Source organism: Triturus cristatus, chromosome 8, assembly GCF_964204655.1.
Source record: "Triturus cristatus chromosome 8, aTriCri1.1, whole genome shotgun sequence".
In the NCBI taxonomy this organism is placed as follows: domain Eukaryota; kingdom Metazoa; phylum Chordata; class Amphibia; order Caudata; family Salamandridae; genus Triturus; species Triturus cristatus.
In genome coordinates this window covers 1,261,732,657-1,261,750,167 of record NC_140591.1, presented here as the reverse complement: position 1 = coordinate 1,261,750,167, position 17,511 = coordinate 1,261,732,657, and the positions used below count along the sequence as shown (strand labels likewise).

The following is a 17,511-nucleotide window of genomic DNA, read 5'->3' as shown; positions in this document are numbered from 1 at the left end:
ACTTCCTCCCATGTTCCCACCTCATTAGTAAACATTAAGGAACAAGAAGACATTTCTCTTTCTTTACTCCGGTTAATGGAATGATTGTTTCTTGCACAGTATGGTGCTATGTCATTGGCGAATTTATTCCCAACGGTGACAAAATCATCACCTTGACCATGAGCAGCACATTTTACCACCGCTAGTTCTTTAGGCAGCTGTATCGCCTCTAGTAATTTTCCAACCACTTCAGCATTCTTTATGGGAGTTCCACTTGAGGTCAGGAAACATCTTTGTAGCCATAGCTGGCCAAAATCATGGACAACTCCGAAGCCATACTGGCTGTCAGTCATCACAGTCACTCTCACACTTCTTCCAATTTTGCAGGCTTTTGTTAGTGCCACCAATTCTGCCACCTGAGCGGATTTAACTCCTTTCAAAGGTGATGCTTCCACAACTCCTGAAACTGTACATACAGCATATGCAGCACTCTGTGTTCCTTCATCCGTTCTTAGGCAAGATCCATCCACAAACAACACATGATCACTCTCAGGCAGTGGTAGATCTCTTATGTCTGGTCTTGGTTTTGTACAGTAATCAAGCACAGTCAGGCAGTCATGATCAACTTCATTTCTCACTCCCACACATTCAGCATCAGGCAACAGTGTCGCTGGATTCACATTCACACATCTCTCCAGGCTCACATTGGTTGCACCAAGAATGACTTTCTCATATTTAGTCAGCCGACTATGAGACATGAACTGTGTCCGGCTCCTTGTTAAAAGGATTGCCACATCATGAGGTACGAATACCCGTACAGGATATCCCATTATGATTCCCTCACTTTGTTCCAGACTTTTACAGGTAGCAGCTACTGCTTTTAGGCAACCTGGTAAACCCACAGCTACTGGGTCAAGTGTTGATGAGAAGTAGGCAATTGGCCTTCTCAGGCGTCCATGTTTCTGGATTAACACTGAAAGTGCACATCCATTTCTCTCACTACAATACAGCTCAAATTCTTTTTTGTAATCTGGCATTCCTGGGGCAGGAGCTTCACATAGTCTGTCCTTTCACTCTTTAAATGCAGCCATTTCTTCTGGGTTTAGTTCTAATGGGTCTTTCACCTCACTTTTGGTCAATTTAATCAATGGCTTGGCAATCAGGGAAAAGTTACTTATCCACTGACGACAGTAACCCACCATTCCCAGGAACATTCTCACTTCTCTTTGTGTCATTGGGGCTCTCATTCCTCTAATGATTTTAATCCTGTCAATGGTCACTTTTCTCAGGCCTTTCTCAATGTTATGTCCCAGATACTGGACTTCTCTCTTGCAGAATTGCAATTTGGCTGGAAATACCTTTAATCCTCCATCTGCCAATTGATTCAGTAAAGCAATGGTGTCTACTTCACAGGCTTCACGGGTTTTTGATGCCACAAGCAGGTCATCAATATACTGGACCAAGACTGAATTTTCAGGCATTGTTAGACTTTCCAGAGATTTCTTTAGCAATTGATTAAATATTGAAGGGCTCTCTGTATACCCCTGTGGAATTCGGCACCATGCCAAAATCCGCTCTCCAAATCTAAAAGAAAATATTGGCTGGATGTCATGATGCAACGGGATTGAAAAGAAAGCATGACACAAATCAATTACGGTATACCATTCTGCATCATGGGGAATCTGATACAAAATCACTGATGGATTTGGCACAATGGGACAGCATGACACAACAATTTTGTTAATTTTTCTCAAATCCTGTACTATTCTGAACTTTCCATTAGGTTTCTTCAGTCCCATTATTGGTGAATTACATGGGCTGCTCAATATTTCTCTTAATACCCCCTGCTGAATCATTTTCTCAATTATGGGTGTTATTCCTTCAATTATCTCAGGTGTCAGTCTGTATTGTGGGATGTTTGGGTAAACCACTCCTTCTTTTACAGTCATTTTTACTGGGTCTACATTTCTCATCAGGCCCACATCCTCTCCAGTAAAATCCCAAACTGCTGCTTTCACTGTCTGCTTCAATTCTGGGGGTAATGCATCTGGATTAAACACAGCATATGCTCCCAAAGCCTCACATTCCCTGTTATCCATGGTCATTCTGTATAGGACATCCTCATCTGGTGTTTCAAAGGTTATTCCATCTGGAGTACAGAAAATAGTGCAATTCATCTTGCACAGCAGATCCCTGCCTAGCAAGTTCACAGGACTAGTGTCACACACCACAAATCGATGCATGTCTGAGAATTTCCCTATTCTAACCCTTACTGGTTCAGTAAGAAGGGTTTTAATCTGTGTGTTGGACACACCAACTACTTGGATTGCTTCATCCGAGAGAGGAAGATTCTTTATATCAGCTGACCTGACAGTTGATCTTGTAGCTCCTGTGTCAACTAGAAAAGTAACACCTTCACCATTGATTTTTGCATCTACAAAAGGTCCAGCCTGGTCTATTTCTAGAGTTGCGCCAAGTACGCACTTCTCCTCCTCTCTTCGGCACCGTCAGAAATCTCCCTCAGAATCACTTCCCTCATTTTTCAGCCAATATTGGGATACAGCGCTTGCACGTTTTGGCTTGATTACCTGCTCTTCATCGTAGAACCCCGACTCTTGGCTGTACTTCTGGGATCCTCTTCTTTGTGGCAAGGGTGGTTTTGGCACCTGATTCTGCTGCTTAACAGCCTTCTGCTGTTGATGATGCTGACCACACCCCTCACTCTGCACCTGTGAATTCAATGATGTATTGTCATCATTAGTAGACGGTGGATTCTTACACTCGGATTTCCAGTGCCCTAATTTTCCACAGTTGTGGCATGGAAATTTCTTCTTGGCTTCCTCAATATTTCCTTTTTCTTTTCCTGCACCAAACCTGGGTTTATTTCCTGGGTTATTTGCTTGTTCAACCAATTGGGCTTCCTGTCTTTCTGCAACTTTCACCTGTGCCCACATTGCCTTTTCTTTCAGTTTCCTTTGCTTTGCCTCAATCTCATCACTGAAGTATTTTGCATGTCTCAGGATGTCATCAATCTTTTTGCTCTGCCAGTCTACGGTATGCTGCCTTATCATTTCACTGATTTCAGGTCGCAAGCCATATACAAATCTATATAAAAAACTCAGGTCCTTATCACCCAGATGTTCATCTCCACTAAACTGTTTGAAAGCCAGTATTAGTCTTTCATAATATGCATGGACTGATTCCTTCAATTCTTGATGTGTTCGATCTATTTTAACCCAGTCTGTTTCCTTGGGGGGTACCTTATTTTTCAAGAAGGCCATAACCTGTTCTTCATTTTTCATAACCTCCGGATCTGGAGCTCCTGTCTTTGGATCTCTTGGGTATTCCTTAGTGGGCCAGTCTATGACTATTTTACATTCTGCCCACAGGTCTGCTGGTACAATTATATCAAACAGACTATTCAGGTCGATCCACAGCACTCTTGACAACTTCACAAATCTGTCGACCTGTCTATACTACTCGACGGGTTTCTCCCTTAGTCGAGGGAAATCATTTGTAAATGACAAAATATCCTGTCTGGTCCATGGGACATGTACATACCCACCTCCTGGAATCTCCCTCATAGGGTAAGCTGTCACTGCTTTCTCTTTTTCTTTCAGAGGGAATGTCGAGTAAGTTCTATCTGCCCCATCCTCTCGCTTTCGGTACCATCTGTCTTTCCATCTTTCTACGTCTCCCCATTTCCTCAACAAAGCAATCATCTCCTTGATCTTTCCTGTTCGGCCTGCATTGTTCAGATTCTCAATGTCCTTATCTGTAAAATCTACTTGGTAAGTCTTTTGTAAAGCTTTAACCTTGTCCATGTCAATCCCCAATTCACTGGCTATTCCTTTCAACCTGTCATGTATGTTCTTTGCTCTCCATGTGATGCTTTTGCACAGGAAGAGGATCTCCCCTTCCTGATAATTTTTCAGCGTTTCTGTAGGGATTGTTCCTACAATCATCTCCTCCATTTCCATACGTAGCCTAGCTACATCAATTCCCTGGGATTCTTTTTCTTTCCTCTGCAAAGCCTTCAGCCAATGATTCAAATCTTCAGCAGTTATTCCCACAGATTTGTCTGCACCCCCTGGTTCTGTCACTCTTTGTGGTTCTAAGATTGATCCTCTGTTCCCTTCCACACATCCAGACTTCAAACTTGAGTTAGTCTGCACACTCAATTCTCCTCCACATATGGTATGTCTCCACTGATTTTCTCCCGTTCTCCATTGTGTTTTTCCTGCTCTCATTTCTGCCTGCTCCGGAGGAACAATCAATCTATTGCCTACATATGGTACTGTCAAACCACTTTCGCCCGTCCCCTGCTTGTCGAAAATCGGCATAACCGGACCTATTGTCACAGGCACTGTAACTGCCTCAAGATTTTTAGTCAGTTCTCTTATTTTCTCTGTCAATTCAAATGTAGTCCTTGCTAGTTCTCTGGTCTTTTCATCCTCAACTTCATTCTCCCTTTCTCTCTCTCTTTCTCTCTCTCTCTCTCTCTCTCTCTCTCTCTCTCTCTCTTTCTTTCTCTCTCTCTCTCTCTCTCTCTCTCTCTCTCTCTTTCTCTCTCTCTTTCTCTCTCTCTTTCTCTCTCTCTTTCTCTCTCTCTATCTCTCTCTCTTTCTCTTTCCGCCAGAGAACAACTGCTTTTCAACCCAGGGGTGGTACCCTCTGTCTTAATAATTCGTAGGGTGTCTCTCATCGGGGTCACTGCTGTTCCTACCTCTGGTTCTCGTCTATACGGGGGTGGTCTTTTATAGAGCATGTCCTCTAAGACATCATCATCAGACTCTTTCGCCCCATACCTTCTTATTTCTACATTATGTTCTTTCTCTGTACACTTTCTCCCTTCCGTTTCCTCTGCTGTTCTTACAGGATATAACACCTCAGTCATACTGGCATCACGCCATCGTCTCATCCGGTCATGATGGGTTTCGCGATCATACTTTTGCCCAAACATATACCTGTAACTTCCCCCACCCCTCTGCTTTTCTCGTTCATGCATTTCATCTTCCCATTCAGTCAATGCCTCAAACTGCGTCGGCCTAGGCCGAGGCTCTAGACTCATCATCCGTTCCCGTAAGTTCCTCAGTATGGCCAGATTAAATGAACCATGTTCCGGGAAAGCTAAAACTCCATCTTCTTTGGTATACTTCACCCAGTTATCTAACCAAATATAGGTATGATACCCATACTTTGCAACCATGAAGGATGCAGGGGTTCTTATCGGGGGAAGTAACTGTCCTTCCCTAGTCACGATTTCCTTATCCTTGTCAAACCAGTTCTTAACCTTACTAAGCAAGGATTTCTTTTTCTTTTCCTCAGCGTGGTAATACATTTTCTTATTTTCCGCAACCCTTTTGTCTTTCTACAACTGTACGATCTCCTGTCCAATTGCAGCGCGACTCACACTAAAGCACCAATCCTGGAGCATTTACGTCACTAACTCAGTCCACGAATCCCAGCGCGACTCACACCAACGCACCAATCCTGGAGCGTCTACGTCACCCTGTATGTCTCCCAATCCTTACGCGGCGTACACTAGCACACCAATCACCGTGCTTCCACCGTTCCAACCCACTGTCCAATCACAGCGCGGTCCCCCTGACGTCAGCAGTCGCTGCAGCAGCTTCTGCTCCTGTCTCCTGTCTCTCTCGTCTACCCCTCCTTTACAAAACTACTCGGTAGACTTTGTTTCAACTTCTACGAGTCTGTTAGTTACAACATACAAACATCTCCATTGTCTGCTTCGCTAGCCACAGAACAGCAAAAGATCTTTCCCACAAGAATTCTGCCTTTCCCGAGAGCAGCGCTTACCTCTGCCCTACTACAGAATCGTTACTTCCGTTGATAAAGTAGCACATCCCTCTACTCTACCCTTCTAACAAGCACCAATTAACTGTTTTCTCCGGAATGCTCCTAAGAGTTTCACAATTAACCAGAATGCCTTCTCATTCACGCACTTTCACACCAGAAAATGTAGTACATTCACACAGAATTCTGTCTTTCCCGAGAACAGCGAACAGTCTGTCCTACTACAGAATTATATCACACGTTAACAAAGCAGCGCTTACCTCTGCTCTGTCCTTCTATCAAGCTCAGTAAATACCTATTACCTTTCTAGTGATAAGCTTTAACGGAATGCATACGGATGCCTGAGACCTAAGACCAGAACTTCACAGATAACCTTCGCTATCATATACACTTCTCTCACACAGAAAATATGTTTCTAATGGCAACACACGGTGATGCTACCTCATCGAACCCAGACAATGCGACGCGCAACTTCAATTGTCACACGTTTTTCCCTGTCTGCATACAGGGCCAACAATCCCGCCTTTTTCCGAGAGCCGCACTCCCTCTGCCCTACTACGGAACTGTCACCGACTCCCTACGTCCCAGAAGCCGTACACAATACATAAAACTCAATACAACTTCGACATATAGTGTAAGTACAAATATCAATCAATAATCAACAAGCCTATATACACGCAAATTCGCCAGATCAAGACAATAGTTAACCATCATTCTGCTACCAAGAAACTGGTGCAGATCGGAGCTTCCGAATCCCCTCTACTTCCACGGACAGAGTGATCTCACAGTCACACACGCACACACACATCACACGCTGGTGGGGCCCATTACACCAACATTCATCCTGCCACTCTTATCCGTGCCATGTATAAGGGGAAACACTTTCAGATACCTAACCAATCTGCATGTACCCTGAGGTCAATGGCATCAACTAGTTGCTATAGATCTGGTGAAAACATTTCTTTACAATATGCAAATAAATTCAATAAACATGACAATAAAATAACCACCCGACACAGAGATTCAAACAGAATATTTATTTATCTAAAATTGTAAGAAAAGCCAATTAAATGCAAATTCATTTCTCTCATATTTACCTATTCTGGCTAAATGTCAGATCCTAAGTCAGAACCGGTCCTCAGTAAAGACAATCAAAGTTTCTAGCCGTCATGTAGAGTCACCGTCCTCTCCGTCAGCATCGGGACCTCGGATCATCAGTTCGGGAAGAAGTGGCGCTAGACCTCTCTAGTCTACTAATATTTATACTAAAATTACATTCCAAAATGTAACCATCATATCGTACAAAACGGATGAATGGAGTAAATATGTCGTTTTGGTACATTGGGATACTTTCGAATATTTTCACACACATTGATCATCTCAAATAATGAATAGAAAATAAGGGGCCCACAACTAATTCGTTACTTTTACGGATGTCTCTTCCGGATAAATTGTATCCCATCTGTGGGATCATTATAAGTTCATAACGTCAGCATTTTATTTAGCAACATATTTTATGTTCAGGGGCACTTGCCATCATTCCTGGGTTTGTCGTCATGATCATGGCTTTTCAGTTCGTCATGAGGGCAAGGTCACAGGCAGCGCGAAGCCTCCTTGCAAAGTTTCCATCAACTCGAATGCGGGCTGCGGGTGGTAGCCATCTTTTGGTAGGCCACATTGGTCAACTTAAGTGAAATAAGACATAAAACAGAATTACTGCACGGAAATGATTATACAGTGTTATTCCCTTGCTAATACCCTTATGTGTATGTATTTATCTAGCCATTTGCGACATCAAAAGCCATTAATGCATATTAATTATAAGCGCAAAACACAATAACATCACATAAGCAACATCTATTTCGTCAATTTGCTCATCAACTTAGTTGAATTTATTAATTTTGCCATGCAATAGCGTTCCCACGTGTATTTCTTCAGTTAATAAGATTGATTAAACCAAACTCGACAAACTTTTAGTAGTTATTAATTAATCAGTATTACTTTTAATTATAACATGCGAAAATGAAACAGGTATTCGGTTTTAAAGAAAAAACCCTGCTCCATCACCTACATGCCTATAAGCACAATTTATTTTCAGTGGTGATGCCTGTTTCATGTGAATAGCGGCAGATGATGTACAGCCATCTTTGTTGTCTTGCTATTATACAGATATAAAGCCAGCAGAGCAAGCGAGATTGCTTCTTTTAGAAGTTGATTTTTGTTGTCTGCCTTATTAGGCAGCATAATGTACCTTCATTGGTAAGATAACATGTGTGCAGGCTAACCAGTGCACCTTATGAGAGCGGAAAAGTAGGTGGTACGTAGCAGCCAAAGCAAGCACTTTATGGATTATTCAGTGTTTATGCACTTGTAAATGCCCTGAACACTGCATAATAAAGAGCACAGGAACTCCCCTCACCCCCCCCCACACACACACACAAGGAGCAAGCTGTACAGAATCATTATCCATTTGGATATTTTCTTCCTTTTTTGTCTCTTGTATTGTACTTGTGTCAACTTTAAAAAGAAAAAGAGGGGACTCTCCAGCCACATTTGGGGGCACGCTTCATCATCTGGCTGCTCCTTTACCAGTTGATTATGTTCTGCAGGTGGGCTCACCTTGAGCTCTTCAGTAGTGAGGAGTATATTGTGTTCAGAGTCATGCTGGGTAGAATTTAGATACAGTTCTAATAACCCTCTCTATTTTAATTTAGTGATCAAGGTACTGAAAGTAAAGGAAACACCACTCTACAATTTTATTCGCGTCCTAGACCCCAGCATGATTCACACTGAGCACTAATGAGCCAATACTTTACTCTGCAATGGTTTCTTTTCTTTCCATTCATTCCCTTTTAATTGTTTTAGTCACCCTTGTGTGTTTAATCTATGTCTTCATGTTACAGTTATTCGAAGCCAATAGTAAATTCCCTTTGTGCCAGTATGAATCATATTTTTCTGTGATGTGCATTAAAATTAAGAGCAGAAAATGGGTTTCTATACCTGTTCTACGAACACCTGCTTGCTAGAAAACACTTTTATTGTTCTATTACATTGTATGTTATTGTTATTTTTTAAATTTGAAGGTTTTATTGAAAGCATATGGCTATCACATTTAGGCAGCAACATGTTTTCTTTCTTTTTTTCCTTTTCCTTTTTGTGGCGTATGCTTGCAATAAAAAAGTGACCATCCCACAAACGTCACAAAGCCAGATCTACAGGCTTTGCCAATGCTTGTTTAAATGAAGGGATTAAGTGAGAAATTTACAAGGCTTAAGGAAACTCTGCTTTGGAGAGTGGTGAGTTTTAAACAGGACAAAGAATTAAGACGTGTCATCTTAATGGTGTGGGGCAGGAATATTGAATCCGGAATATCGATCGGTCACAATATCACGACCAGAAAATGTTTGTATTGATTTTCTACTCCTAACTCCATATATACGTACCTTGGTTATATATATATACCCGAAAACCTACCAATAATGAACATCTCACGATGTCTGCGGAAACAGTCCGAGAAAGGGAAGCTGCGGCAGATAAGGTTTTTGGTAATCTGCCAACTATATCTACAAACCAATCACATTCACAGACTACTGGGGTTAATAAAGAGACTGATGCAAAATCGCTGTTAAAGCATTTGGAGAAAAAAATGAAACTAGAAGTCACGAAGTGGTGGGAGCATAAGTCACTATCCAAATATGCTGAAGTAGGAAGAGTCCCACGAGGATTAAGGATTTTACTTGCTCCAAGTTTTAATAAACCCAATCCAAACATGCTACGAGAGTGGGGAGAGAGTAACCACGCTGCTTCAATTAATCTTGTCAATATTTTAATCAAGTATGCCAATATAGATCGTTTGGAAATCCTGGAGGAGATTGATAAAATTAATGATGAGCTCAATAAACTGGATACAACTGATTACAATAAAAAAACCAGGGAAGCTATCAAAGACAGATTACACAAACACGAAGAAAAGATCAAATTCAGAAAAGCTCTAGCAGATTATGAAAATGGGCAGATCTTCACTTTCGCGCGGAAATGTGACAACACTAAAAGACAACAATACAGCGATAAAGTGAAAAGCAGTGCAACTAAAGTAACATCAAATGCAGATGGTACCTCCAGTGTCGACACAATATCGCTAACAAGCAAATCTAGTGCAGAATTTGATAGCATTCATACTAAGAAAACCAAACAGTGTTGGGCAAGAGCTGGATTTTTTAGTGGAAGAGAGACTCCAAACCTTGAGGCCGAGGCAACAAAGGAGGCCAATAGAAAAAGAAAAACGCAAGAAGGCGCGAAAGGAAAAAAGGTGGAAACAAAAACAAAAAGAAAAAGCAACAATGGCAGAGGAAACAGTGAAAAATTATAACAGCATAATTAACCTTTCATCTGTTATTTTGACAAAAGCTGAAGAACAACTGTTGGCACTTGGATTAAATTATTGCCCTGGACAGAGTTTTAACTATGCAAGCACCAGAATTGATGTTTAATGTTTCATCCAGAAACTTAAACTTAAAAAGTTTTTTGCCATGAAATCTTGCAAACAAATGACAAATGTAACACCTGAAGGGGAAGAACGTACAGGCCAAATGCTAGCAGTATCTGATATTCCGACCTTATTGACTATGCATGATTTATATGAACAAATTGAATTACAGCCTTAACGCCCTGAAACAGATGTGGCCGCACAAGAGAGATTACGAAAAATTAATCTAGTGCAGAAAGGGGCTGGGAGCAGCCCTTTTAAACCCAAATCCTGCTTTGTTCCACTTATGCCTAAAGACGCTGTCGATACTTTTCATGACATTGTCATTGAAGACATTAAAAAATTGTATCATCAAGTGAATAACAACAAAAAAAGAAAAAAGATACACCAAAAGAAACGTGAATATGACAAATTAATGAAAAAATTGGGAGCAAACCATGAAATTGTACTAAAAAAAATCGGACAAAGGAGGAAATTTGGTAATCTGGCCCAAAAACGAATACATTCAGGAAGCAAATAGACAACTTGACAATAATGAATGTTATAAGAAAGCGACAATAAAAGAATACAATGCAGCAAAGGACATATTACAGAAATAACTAGCACAATGGAGACGAGAAGGACTTATTTCTACAGACAAATATAAGTTCATGTATAAAGAATTTCCAGTCCTCCCTGTACTTTATCTGATTCCTAAAGTACATAAAAACATTATGCCCATCCCAGGCAGGCCCATCATTTCGGCCATCAATAGCGTGGGTGAACAAGTAGGACAATACATCGACTACTTTCTACAGGATTTGGTTAAGGAGTTGCCCAGCTATGTGAAGGATACAGGAGATTTCTTAACGAAAACCAAGGCTCTAGTATGGACAGATGACTTGCTTTTAATCACCCTTGATATAGAGTCACTCTATACCAGTATTGACCATAATATGGAATTACGAGCAGTCAAACATTTCCTAGATGTTAGACCTTGTGAATTTTATGAACACAATAAGGTTGTTTTAGAGCTTATTTCGTGGTGCCTCAATACCAATTTTTTAGGTCTCGGCTCGAAGGCTGCGCTTGCGCAGTCTCGCTCCGAGATTTAATGTTTTGGAGAAGAGGGGCTTGAACCCGCCCCTCTTCTCCCCTCTTCTCCATTGGCTGGCCTCTTGAATGCTGGCCAGCCATTGGATAAGAGGTTTGTCTCTCCGAACAGGCCCCGTCCTTTTCGGATTCGGGGGCGTGTTTTTTGCTACTTTTCTCATTATCTCCTCCAGCCAATGGCAAGAGGAGAGAAAAGAAAAACACGCCCCCGAATCCGGAAACGCCGCTGCCTTTCTCCGAGGCATTTCTGCTTCGCCTCGGAGAAAGGCAGTGGTGTGCTTGTCTTCACATTCGGATCCCTGTTTTTGCAAGACGTAAGACGTGTAGCTTATTCCTAATTAGAGAGCAATTTTAAAGTTTTAAAGACTTTGCGTTTTGTTTTGTAATTAAGTCGCGCTTCTGGAGTGTGTCTGGCAACGGACATCCCGCCCCGCTAAGCCCCCTGGGCGTGTTCTCTCATTATTAATTGAGGCGCTCTCAATCAGGGTGATGTGTGTAAAATCCCACAGAGAGACAGCCGGCGAGTGCAGCCGCTGGGAGAGAAGTTCCATGGGGAGTGGATGCATTGGATAGAATCGCACGGAGCTGTGACCCATTGTCTCCGCCTCTGCCTGGGTCCTGAGGACAGCGTTTCTTCAGAGGGACGATTGAACCGAGGTCGAGCGCCCTAATCACTAGGCCAACTCCTCTCAGAGGCGCAACTAGAGCCAAATTTCGGGGGGGGGGGCTAAGCAAACATTTCGGGGGGGGCTGAATCTTTAAACAGTTGGCAGAGTGGCGCTGATTTCGGGGGTGGGGGGGCTGAATCTAGGCAGAGTGGAGCTGCAGGGGCTCTTAGAAGGGGTGAAACAGCGAGGCCTCATTAACATGCAAATGGTGTTTTTAAAGACCTGTGAAGTGCTCGGGCGCGGCTTTGTGTCTGCCCGGGAAGCGGTCTCCTCCCGGGCTGCCACACACGACGGGGGGGGGGGGCTGAAGCCCTTTGAGTTCAATGGGTGTTGCGCGCCTGACTCCTCTCCCAAAAGAATGTGACTTGTGGAGACCGCGCCACCGTTCATTCATTTTTACACCACATCGTTGCAGTATCCCTGATTTCAATACAAAATAATTGTACTATTTTAAAGGACAGTGCCAGCTGCTTCCAGGCAGTGCAACTCTGAAGTACTTTTAGCTCTAGCACCTTGTTCGGAGGAAAGTCAGCCTTCCCAGTGCCTGCTGTTTGAGGCACAGAGTGCTGAATTGGCGGTTATTTTTCTCAAGTGTCATTGCAACAGCTTGTGTCCGATGTTGCTTGTCTGTTACCATGATGCAGCGGCAAAAGCTACTCTGGCAGTTATGGAGATGCAGCGTGCTTTTTTGATATAGGAAAAACATGAACACATTTGCAGTGTTACGCTGTTCATGCTGTATACACAAAAAGCGACTTTCTTGAAAGAAACCTGCACCCATTCTGTTAAACATTTCACTCAATACTATTTAAACACCTTGAACGTTTCTACAGGGTTGTGGTTTTGGCAAATGAAGAGCGCTCAGTCCTCTCAAGTTGTACTTTATTGGATTTTTCTGTAGGTGCTGAACATTTTCACACAAAAAAAATTAAATGTTGTTTAGTAACTGTATTCTCGTCTTTCCCTGGTCTACATTTAGAAGTTTTCCAAATGAGGGTGCTGAAAAACCTGGCACTTGGTTACTCTTGTCAACCTGGCAATCAGTAAAAATAGTAGGTTATTTTCTATCCATGCTGTAGGAAGTTGTTTTTCCGTTAACAGTGGCTCATTTCAATTTGTCTAGTAGTGATAATTCTCTTGAAAAAAAGAGCGACTGACCATATGCCTACCCACTGGTTAGAGCAGAATGACGTCATTGAGGAAACCAGGAGAACGAAAGAACTGTACCAACCTCCCCCCACCCTCAAGCACACATAACCCTGGGTATTTGGGATGGTGCTGTGATCAGTTCAATGCGTATGAGAGGTTTTCCTCCGATTCATAGGCAATTTTGTGTGTGGTCATTTTGCATAGGCTCTCGTTCGTTTTGTCATGCATGGCCAGGGTGTGTGCAGCGCATTTAGTGCACAGGCAGACCCTAGCTAAAGGATAATGTGATGTCATTTTTCCGGCATAGGGGGTGGAGGCCAGAACTAACCGTAAGTAATGCGAGTGTGATGTTGAGAGTCCTACGGCGTCTGGCAGGGCTTAAGTGCTGTCACTTGAGGTGTGTGACTTCCCTACACAGAAGCGAGTGCCTGCATGCCACCTCCCTCCACAAGGTAACTGCGGGGAGCGCCATCATCTCACCGGATGGATTTCAGCTCTTAACTGGACAGAGCCGAGTGTAGGGCTGCAGCTGTGCCTTTTACTTTGTGGAGGAAGGGTATCATTTTCCCTGTGCTGGGGCACAGACTGGACCACAGGCAAGGAAGTGAAGCAGATTCAGAGAACCGGTAACAGTTTGGTGCTGAGTGGCAGTCGGAGGAACCCTACAGCAGGCGAATATTGCAGAGGAGCCCCCACAGTGGCAGAGGTCTCATGAATGAGGAATCTGCGTAATGGGGCAAAAAGGCTTGGTAACGATTGAAACTGTTAGGAGTGGGGGGTGCATTGTGGCTTGGGGGAAAGTGAGAAAAGCAAGCGAAATGAGTGGGGACCAGGTATGAGGTCTCCAAAGAAAGGAGGTCAGCAGTTTGATGTAAGGAGCGTGGTGGGCTAATGAGTAGCTGTGCTTGGATGAGGAGGCAGAGGGCATCAGACACGCAGGAAGAAGGTGCTTAGATAAAAGCTCCTGCTCTCGGTGTACTATAGCGCATCCTAGCCTCAGCGCCGAGTGGGGGTGCTACGCGGTATTCTATCCGTCGTTGCATAATTATATTAGAACAGAGGATCATCATTCTTCTCTTACGAAAGTAGGTATCGGCCCTTTCACTCGTTTCACTGCGTTTATCCCGTGCTGGGTTGTAGTGTTTTGTCTTTCTGTCATAACGTTGGTGCTTTCAGATCGTTCATGGAAGTGCCGTCAAATAAATGTGTGGCTAGTTAGATGCCCTCTCCACGAAGCAGCACCTTTCCAATGTGTACTTTAAGCCACTGCAGTAACACACTAGGAATTCGCACACCAAGCATTTGAAGGGTGTTTACCCTCTTTCTGTTTGTACGAGAAGAATACAGTAAAACCAGAAGTAAATTTGAATTTCGGAGGGTAAAGGCTGCTTTCCAAGCTTTTGTACAATAAAGAAAAATGCTGAACCCTCTTATTGATAGTGATCTGCTGTCTTTGCAGGGAGTGAGCAGATGTGCTTATTATTTGAAGGGTGATGCTCTGTAAAAACGTAGCATAAATATTCTGGTGGGTGGTTAGGATGTTGCTGAGCATTGCTTTGTTCTTTCAAAAATTGCAATTTCGATTTTTTCAGAAAACATCATTAACCATATGACGTGCTCATCTGAGTGTCTAGATTCTGTTATACCAATCTTTTTTCAAAATAACTGAATTTTGCGCTCTGAAGTGTGCCTCAGATTTCAGGGAATCATCTAAAATATAAAAAGGTTCAGATGTTTGCTACCAAATCCAAACCATATGTCTTCGGACAAATACACATTCGGGTCTTGGGCAGTTCCAAAATGGGCTCTTTCTGCACATTTTTAGTTCAAGGGAGTGTCCATGCTAATTTGAGAGTGATTAAGCTATTGACATTGTAAATAACAATGCCGTTTCTTTAACCTCTTCAGTGCCCATGACGAGATAGTCTCGTCATGGAGCACGGTTGCGCTGTGCCCAGGTTCTTAGAAAGGTGCATCGTGAAATGTTTGATCAACATGTACAGTGTTATCTCAGATACATTGATGATGTTTTTATTCTCTGAAGAGGCAACGAAATTGAAGCTCAACATTTTATTGAAGTAATCAACAATAACTCAATGAATTTAAATTTTACATCACATATTGAAAAAACTAAAATTGAATTTCTCGATGTTAGAGCATATATCAGAGAGGGTAAATTTGAAACAACCTTATTTAGGAAACCTACATCAGGAAATATAACGCTCTATGCCAGTAGTGCTCATCCCAAGCACCTCATAGCGAGCATACCCTATGGAGAAATTCTAAGACTGAAACGCATCTGCAGTGTAGAATCTGACTTTACTGAATGTTTGCAAGAGTTGATGAATAGATTGAAAGTAAGATGATACAGTGACAATATTCTAAATGAAGCCATGAGAAAGGCAAGCATCAGGCCTAGAAACAGTCTTTTTAAGAGTGGTAATAACGCCCTACATGATCTAGGTGGTGATCCGGTACCCCTGCGAAGAAAAAATGGCACTCCTAGACTTATCACCACCTACAGTAATGAGGAAATGAAAATTAGAGCCATATTAAAAAAGAACTAGCCTATTGTCCTGACTGATGGGGTGCTGCGCAGCAGAATAGCTGAAATTCCTTTGATCCCGTTTAGGAAAGCTAAATCTATGGGCTCCATTCTTGATAAGAATTGCCCTGAGATAAGAAAAGCAGACACCTGGCTAAGGCCAGCTCAAGGCTTCAGGAAATGTTCATCTTGTAGGGCCTGCAAATTCGGATGCAACAAGACCCACTATTTGACTCCTTTCAATGACACAGCAATTGCCATCACTGGTAGCTATGACTGCAGAACTGACTATGCAGTGTATGTTCTGACATGTACCTGTGGTCTTAACTACATTGGTAGTACCAAGCTACAGGTACATGTCAGAATTTTACAACATCTACGAGCTATCTTACTTAGGGACCCGGCTTATCCAGTTGCGAGGCACTTTAAAAGAATATATGGCAATTATGTAAACTGTCTCACTTACTATGTCATTAATGCTATCCCCAAACTACGGCGGGGGGGGCAATAGGGAGCACCAACTAAGACAGTTGGAGACTAAATTCATCCTGGAATTTAATAGTAAGTGGCCTAATGGCCTCAATAATACTGAAGATATGCATACCTTTCTCTAAAACATTCTCTAAATTAACTAGCAGTATTGTGCATCCACCACATGACATCATCTGACACAATCATTGGTTGAATATTTTCCATATTCCAAATGTTCCCAATATTCTAAATACTCTGATTGACAGTGTTTGTAGTATACAGGCAGATTATTTTGGGATCATGAAGTAATGAATTCCTATATTTTATCTCATCTGCTGCATCAAGTAAAACATTTTTTAGTGATATATTTTAGTATTATGGTCTTTTAGCAATATAGTTATATGATTTTACCGGTATTTACTATCAAATTGTTTTTACTGTTATTGATATATATGAAATTTGCTCACATTATATTTAGCACTTTGTAGAATTTTGCACTTTACACATTTGCACCTTTTGGGCACTATTTTGCACATCATGTTTTTCCTTCTAAGCATTTATGCACTTTATTCTCGTGTCTCATGACACCACAGCAAATTGAGTTCAGTAATAATAATATTAGATGGAACCCATGTTATCAACCCATTTCGTATTTAAGAGTCACCAGTTACATAATCAGGATTTAACCTGTGCAGCTTAACACTGGATATGTATTGTTCACATGTTTTTGTTTGCGGCATCATAATACAAGTGTGTGAGACAGATTGGTATTTTGGACTCTATACAGGTACAACACCTTGATAAAGCGGCAGCGTTTTATATCAAAGGCTGTGTTTTAGAAATAAATTGTTTTTTAACGTATTTATACAACAAATGACCTTGTATTTATAATTCTAAATGCTGTGTAAACACACCAATGTTATCATTTTTGGATGTTATGTTGTTCACGCATATGGGCTCCATATATCAATTTGAAGTCTGTTTTTGCTGTCGAGGGTCACGTGACACGGGGCTTTGGAGGTGGGCGTGCACTTAGCAAACATTTAAAACAAACATGGCAATGTTGCTCCGCATGTGAACAAGGGCTTTTAGAGCCCGAAACGCGTCATCGTTCGTGGGTAACAGGTTTTAATAAATCAACATCTTGCCCGACACTGCAGGGTCTGTGTCTCCTTCATCGCCGCCAGGATGTTGCGGAAGTTCGAGTCCTTTGGATATATATATATATTTGGATATATATATATATATATATATATTAAAGGTACGCAGGTGTGGAGTTAAGAATAGTAAATCCATACTTCCCT

General features: G+C 42.0%; 1 protein-coding gene and 1 long non-coding RNA gene across 2 annotated transcripts in view; one reads left to right on the top strand and one right to left on the bottom strand.

Annotated features, from left to right (window-relative positions):
• The window catches only part of DIPK2B (divergent protein kinase domain 2B), a 267,311-nt gene that overhangs the window by 69,265 nt on the left and 180,535 nt on the right, over positions 1-17,511 (top strand). The window lies entirely within an intron of this gene.
• LOC146805688 (uncharacterized) overlaps positions 7,022-17,511 on the bottom strand; it is a 254,035-nt gene continuing 243,545 nt past the window's right edge. The window contains exon 3 of the long non-coding RNA XR_014967882.1: positions 7,022-7,481. This is a non-coding gene — a long non-coding RNA (uncharacterized LOC146805688). The remainder of the gene's footprint in view (positions 7,482-17,511) is intronic.